Here is an 8,258-nt window from a genome sequence, read left to right as displayed (position 1 = left end):
CATTCCAAATGGTCCATTAAGGGATTTTGATCCAGAGTAGGCCAAAATTTTGGACATTGTATCTAAGTCTGGAAGATGTTCAAAGGGACCAGTCTGCCGACTGACCATGCCGATCTCTCAACCAGTTCCATGCACCGCTGGCCATCAAACCAGACCCCCTACAACACATACCATCGCCAACCACCAATGGTGAGGTACATTGTATTACTTAGCATTTAAAAAATAAATGTAAGTGGACTTTTTTTAATAAAATATAATTACATATATTTCGGCATTATTTTCTGAAATAAAATTTTAAAAATATGAAATCATCAGAAAATTCATTGTTATCATTTCTGAGCCATGAAAATTGAAAAATTAATATTTTGCCTCTGTGTGGGTCAACCCATTATTTTTCCTATATTTTTTCCATATTAATTAAGTAAAAATTTCATGTAAATATTGTTGGCTAATCCCACTTCATCGATAATTTAGTTTTTTGGAATGATATTTGATAATTTATGCAAAACCATAAATTTGGAACATAAAAGTTAGTGCTAGTGTAAGTCATAACTGTTTTTTATCATTTCCCTCTACTTTTTAGCATAGTTTAACTACATCAAATTCAAGATAGTTCTTTCAAAACAGTTACATAATCATTTTACTGTTTGATATAAAGAGAAAATATTCTTATTTGATTTTACTTATTGTGATAGATTTTTAATTAGTATTAAAACAATGCCATAAATAAGCTTAAGATTGGGCAAGAAGGGCTTTTTCATTGAGTGAACCATAGTGGCTTCACATCATTGAAAGATAAATAGAAAAGGTAGAGAAAACTTCAATAGGAAGAAAAAATATAATGGTTTCACTTGATAGGATCAACCTAGAAGATCAAAGGCTCATAGTGTAAGTTATTTCAATATATGTATTATCATATTTAAATTCATTGAGGTTATTTTACTTTCTTAGTCAATTGCTTGACTTTTTTGGATTCACTTATTCTGATGGGGTTGTCCCTGTCCACGCAAACCCAATAAGATCATATCACAAGTGATGGGATACTGTTCTCGTGTAGTAAATTTTAAGTTGAAGACATACATTTTCTTCAGGGAGATGAAATCAACAAAAATGGGTTTCATATGAATTTATCCTTCAATTAACAATAAATACATCAAGCCAATTTTGTTGGTACAAACGGATTTGTATCATTAGTGTGAACCAGGTTAAAATTTTCTTTGATATCAATAGGAATTTTGAAACTACCTTCATAGAGTATTATTTAAAGAACTTTATTATAAATTTGAGTGTAAAATTCAAAGTTTTCATTTATGCGAAATATATTTTGAAACAGATTAATTTGAATTGAACTTTTATGGATCATGTATTGTACTGGAAAGTCATATTAGGGATCATTTCACATAAGGCTCTTAATAATCAGTCCTTTGTTTGCCAATGACATCATTCTTCATTTCCGACAGGGATATCTCCAAGTGTCAGTTTAATCTCCCCTTCAAATGGCATGCCTATGTAAACGAAAACTTCTCTTCAATAAACCCACATCAAAAAAATTAAAATTCCTTCGATATGGTGTATATATTGTGCATGTATCCTTGTTTTGAATTTGCATGAATTTGGTTGTGTTCAACCTAGAGACAAATATGTCAGTGTATTCAACATTCCAGGAAGTCAGTATTCTCATGTCCAGTGCCCTGTTTTGAATTAAGTAATGACAGTAGAAGCAACAACCATAGAATAAGATGCAAAGAGCCAGTCAAACTCTAAAGATCCAGATGATTCAACTAAGACTAGTATGATTATTATTTGAGTAGAAAGTGTAATCGACAAATATGCCATTTCTTATATATATAATATGCTCCAAAAAAATGAATAAGGGAAGCATTCTGAAACCTTATCATGGCAAAGAGACATTTATGTCGCGGGGACGAGTCTGCTTTACGCATCCGTATTTGAAACCTTTCTGGACTCAATCCTACTAGTATCTCACCATGAATGAAGTCAAAACTTTCATTACATGGCAGGAAGTTGTGAATTTCCGGATGTCAGAAACCAACCCTTTTGCGAGCCCTCAATGTGAGACAAACATCTCTCCTGCATGCCCATAGATACTACCACGAAAGAGTTTTACGGCAAAAAAAAGAGCATTCATGTGGGGAAATAGTGAAAGCCCCCCACCCAGGATACATGCTACTATTACCGCTTCAGTTTCCTATCTTGCAATTTTCGCAGTGACAGGGGATTTTTGAACATTAAGGAGTTTTAGTGCTCAAAACACGGAAGACTGTCTCAAAATACAGAAGGAAATAACTACAAAGAAGAGAGATTTATAGGGAAGAATGAGAGGGAGGACAACCATTACAGTTTCTTCATTTCAGTATTGTTGTTTCCTCGTTTTTCCAGTTTTATTTCCTAGATTGGTTTCTAGCCATTGTATTCTGAAAGGTTTCCTTCTTATTTTGATGCAAACTTCTATATTTTGAGGAGTAAAACTCCATAATCTTCAACACCCTCCCTCAAGCTCAGTTGTGGGACAAGGTTGAGCTTGGACCGTAAAAGCTCAAATTGATTCGGAGGGAGTGGCTCAAACAGAGCATCAACAAGCTGGTTTTTGGTGCTAACAAAACTGATATGAAGCTGCTTGGTGACGAGTAGCTCTCAAACATACTGGAAGTTAATTTACACATGCTCTGAAATACTTTGGCCACAAGGTACATAGCTCCTAGACTGTCACAATGGAGGACCAGTATCAGATCAGCTTTTATGTTTAGTTCTTGGATGAGTGACTTGAGCCAAAGTATTTCAGCCGGTGGCATTAGCTAATGCCTTGTACCTGGCTTTTGTGATGGATCTTGAAACTGTTGGCTGCTTTTTGGAGCTCAAGGATATGAAATTCTGATCAAGGAACATTAGATAGCTACTAGTTGACCTTCAATCAGTAGGGGACCTAGCCCAATCTGCATCATTGAAAACATTGAGACATAAGTTAGAATTTATAGAATATTTTAGGCCAAGATTACTCCCTTTGAGATACCAAAGGCGATGCTTGACTTGATGCCGATCTTGAGAGGTGGAATCGAACATTTCTTGAAAAGCTTTATTGAGTGCAAAAGTGATGTATGGGCTCGTAAATGTGGCATATTATAGGGGCCCCACCATGCATCGATATGTTTTGGTATCAAAATGGTCAGAAGTAGTTGTTTGTGAGTGGGAGACACTACATGGGGTAGAGTTTGGCTTGCATAGCCCCATATTGGTTTTATCAAGCACATAGGCTATATGTTTTGCATGAGAAAGAAATACCCTTCTTGCACTTTGGTAAAAAATAATGTGCTGGTCCACAGGTCATGGATGACAAATTTCAAACAGAGAGGTAATAACACTTTTAATTTATGTGAAATTTGCACCCATCATTATAATAAAAATAGTAGAAGAAACATGTGGGTTTAAAAATAAAGATTTATCAGTTTTGGATCCAACAAATCCTCTAGAATTTAAACGAAATGCTAGTCTCTTGAACCACTCTCGAGGAGCCTGTTTTAAGACAAAAATATATTTATTGAGTTTACAGACATGGTTAAGAAATTTTGGATCATAAATTCCTTATGGAAGTTCCAAATAAATGGCCTAATGACGATAACCATGTTAAAATTGATGAATCTACCACTTTTTGGGTTGTAGCTCCAACTAGTAAAAGATGAATAATTGTGCATTTTTTAATAGGGCTGAAAGTTTCATATACTGAAACCTTCTTCTTGGTTAAAACATTTAGCAACTAGACAGGCTTTATGTCTTTCAATGTTACCATTTGCCTTGTACTTCTCTCTATATACCCACTTACAATGGATGACTTTCATGGTTGAAAGTCTAGGAACTAAAGTCCAAGTTTTGGTCTGGATTAAGGATCTGAATTCTTCATTCATTACTTTGATCCATTGGGGTGACTGATAAACCAAAAATAAGGGGTAAATTAGCCAATTAAAATCTCTTGTCATTGTTAATTTTAGCTTAAAAAATAAAATTTATAAAACCCTAACTTAAGATGTATAGTGATAAGTATGGGTATCGTCCAAGGGAAGCTAGTAAGGTAGTTTAATTACTTATCCAATTGAGTTATCTGACCCTATTCAGGGTTAATTCAATCTTCAATGAAGATCAAATTAACCTAATTATATGAAGAATTTAGAAAGGGGGGTAGAAGAGATGGGAAGAGTAGAAGAATTAGGGATCTTTAAACTGACTTCTTTGATCCAATTAAAAGGATCAAAGGAGTCAAGTAGAGAGATTAAGAAGAAAATTTGATTTTGGTTTTTTTGGAGGAATTGGGTATCCAAATACACTAATTACTATCTCATTAACACAATATTATATATCCTAGAAATTAAAACTTTTTATAATTTTTTTCTTAATGTGCAAGTGGGCTTGTACATAACGCTCAAGCCTAGCGATTTAGAATTCATACTAAGATTAAGAAGAAAAATCACAAGTTCCACAAACAAACAATCCAAATTACACTAAAATTCCAATACAATGAAGTAAAAGTACCAAATTCAGATGATCCAGGCTGGTTCTAATCTCTGTCTTGCAGCTGTGAAAGAACCCCCTGCAGAATGACCTCCTCAACTCGAATTTTGGATTTTATACTAAGGTTAATGATTCAACTATACAGATAGAAAGAGGAGGTCGAGACGAGCAAATCCATAAAGATTTGACCTCAATCTGACTTCAGGATCAAAAGTTATTAATAAATGAAAACTGGACAATCTGAGCTGTTGAATCATTTTTCATTTCTTAAATGTAATTTTTGAATACACGCAATCGCATGTTGATCGATGATTGGCTGGAGAATTTTAAACTTCAGTTTGCGGGTTCCTCCTCAGTGCGCCACGTACCCTCTACTGGAAAAAGTAAAAAAATAAAAAGATAAACATAATACATTGTGATTGTCACATACTTGTGAGCTTTTACCAGCATGATCCACTCACGGGGTGCGACGTCACTTCCCGTGCATGTTCTTTTTATGTGCAGCACGGGCAGTGAGCTTACTGTCCACAACAACAATATGTGTACATCATTTAGGCCGTCGGATTGTCTTTCGACAACTGAGATTTGGCCACGTGGCCATCTGAAATCCATGTCCTGGAGTTCTGCGCTTAAGTCCCCGATAACATTGGCATGTGCCAATTGATGCCGCCCAAAAGTATTTATGAATATGCCCTCTGCTTTCTCTCCCCTCCATATTTCCTAAAAAACATAAAATTCATAGAAATTCCGATTAATTCAATAAAACCCTGTAAATATTTTTATTGGATTTTTAAGCCTACAACGCGCGATCGAGAGCTGTTTTAAGGGTATATTTGAAACCATAATTTAAAAATATTCCCTCCAACTTTAGAAATTACTTTAAAATCCTATTTTTATTATATATATCTCTTTTCTGTTTAAAAATTTATTTCTTCCTCGAATAAATTCCCGAAAAATTCCAGTAAAATTCCAAAATAATTAGAAATTTTAGTTCATCCCTAAATTAAATAATATTAAAATTAATTTTTTATCCTTCCCTTTTCATTTAAATAAAGTTAATCCAAGCTTCAATAAACTCCATAAAAGTCATGAATTAACAGAAAATTAGGAAAAAATCTTAATTCATGTGGAATAATAATTAACATGTAAATATATGATAACAACCCTATTTTAAACTCTTTAAATGGATAAAAATGTGATAATTACTTGAATTAAACACCAAATTTAGGGTGTTATCATACATCCCCCTACTTAGACATTGCTAGTTCCTTAGCAACATCTAGGTATTTTGCCAAATTCTTATTTTTCACTTGTTGGTGAAAGGAAGCATGGGTTAGAAGTGGTAGATATATCAATCACAAGCTGAGATGAAATATTGAATGACAGTTTGAGCACTTGACCTTTTCAGGAATGTGGGATTCCCCTGTCCTTGGTTTGGATGCCTAGGTAAATGAAAAGGAAGTGTACTTGTTGCTAGGTATGATGCTATACTCCTAGGGCCTCATTTCTCTTGCAAGGAAGATCACTCTCTCCTGGCGTGGAGGCCATTTAGTACTTGTCTCTCCATTAGCTTTCCTCCTACTCAATAATAGACGAAGCCACTTTCCTCATAGTCGGGAGTCTCACGCAGATGATGGATTATACATGCATGATAATTGATGATGGCAAAGGTTCCATGAGAGAGGTCAAACACTACCCGGTATCTTCTAGAGCACGAGGTGTAGGTTGGCACTCCAAAGGCACGAAACTTAACCTAGTGATTGAGTTAAAGTGATCCTTAGTTAATAAAGTTATATGCTTATATAGTTAATTAATAAGGTTGGCCAATGATTTTATTGGGCCACTAAAGTTATTAACTACAATGATATATGGGCCTAGAGGGACACACGCATAAGATCATAGGGGCATTGGTGAATATATTTTACTTTATAGGATTTTTTATAGAAAAGTAAAATATAAATAGGGAATGGGCACTCATTTCAAGCACCTAGGCCAAACATAGTTGAGAGCGCCCCCTTTCTCCACTCTGCTCTCTTATCTACTCAACCAACGAGAGTCTCTTCATAGTGAGAAGATCTTGAAAATTTTCAGGGAGAGTTAAAGAAGAAGAGGTAGAGATTCGATCGCAACATGATCACGTGGATACTTCTAGAGGCCAGACATGTGAACGGCTTCAGAACAATCTTAGAGTGAGAAAGTCAATGGTGGAATAACTTCCCCATAAGGTACATGTGATGTATGATTTCATACGTCGATTGAGAACCAATTTACACACTTACACATTATGGAAGCATGTTTTCCATGGTTGAACCAAGGCACAAAACCCAATAGTTGTAGTAACAGCCACCTCATCCCAGAATTTTCGATGCATAAAGGCAGGATGTCGAAAAGAAAAACCATTTCTACAATATGTTTATGCTTCCTTTCAGCTCTTCCATTTTGCGGAGGCTATGAGGACATGATACTTGATGAGTCATTCTATGAACTCTTAAGTGGGCCGTGAGTCCCAGATACTCACCCCCAAGTCATCTTGAAAGGAAAACAATTTAGATGAAATTTGTATTTCAACTTTTGTTTGAAAATATAAAAATATAGAATAAACATCACCCTTTTTTTAGTGAGAATTTCCATGTATATTTGATAAAATCATCTATGAAATTAACATAATAATTAAATCCAAAATGAGAAAGAACAGTTGATGGACCCTAATGATAACATCAAATAAGAGCAATAAAATTATACTTGTATACTTCTTTAACCACATATTTTTAGATTTGCACTGACATTATTCACCATTTAAAGATAGAATGAGAAATTTATGATTTAGCTTCCTAAGATCTTTTTAAATATATTTTATTGATTTTTTAGACTAACTCCACTTGACTCTAAGGAGTCAAGTAGATTTCTCACATCTTCTTGGAGTTTTATTTGAAAAATAGGACTTAGGGGTAAATACAATTGTGAATTTGAGATATGAATGGGAGGAAAGAAGAAACCTAAGCCATCTCATAGATAATAAGAAGAGGCTCAATACACAAGAAGCTCACTCTAGAAGCCCATTCAAACCTCCTCAAGGACTGGATCAACTAAATGCAAGAATTGTAGAACTGACCCATAATTTGAATTTGAAATGCATGTTTTCAAATCTGGGAAGTAGGGAACGTGGGTCCAGGTTAAAAAATCAAGAACTCCTAGCCCTCCAAACCTTTAGAATAAATGCAATGTCTGTGAGAGTTAAGACACTTCTATTTATCCTCTTCTCCCCTCCCTTTGTATTGCATCTTGGATTTTTGCTTGCAACTTGTTGTTAGAGGCATGCTGCATCATACTTCTTTGATCCATTCTGTTCTACAAGATTTCAGGACAGAGAGTTTAAGGTGATCAAGGTTCTTGGAGAAAGAGCACCACTTGGCCCTTAAGGGAAGTGACAACAAGGTTCATGTGATCTCCTGAATATTTGATTTAAATTTTCTCTCCTTTTTCTCTAGGTAAACATTCTAGTAGATATCCTAGACTTCAAGCTTTCCAATGTACCATATGGCTCTGAAACGTTCCTCCTATAGCAAAAGTTATAGTGTTTTCAGTCTACTACCCGTTGGTGCCTAATTCATCCGCCCAGCGGAGCACTACCAAACCACAAAATTGCAGCCGAAGGATCTCTTTAACATTAAATATTATCTTTTGCCCTAAAAAGTCCCCAAAATTCCTAAAAATCACATTTAATTATTAGAAATTAT

Source organism: Wolffia australiana, chromosome 3 (assembly GCF_029677425.1).
Source record: "Wolffia australiana isolate 7733 chromosome 3, ASM2967742v1".
NCBI classification, from domain to species: Eukaryota; Viridiplantae; Streptophyta; class Magnoliopsida; order Alismatales; family Araceae; genus Wolffia; species Wolffia australiana.
Note: the sequence above shows the minus strand (reverse complement) of the source record.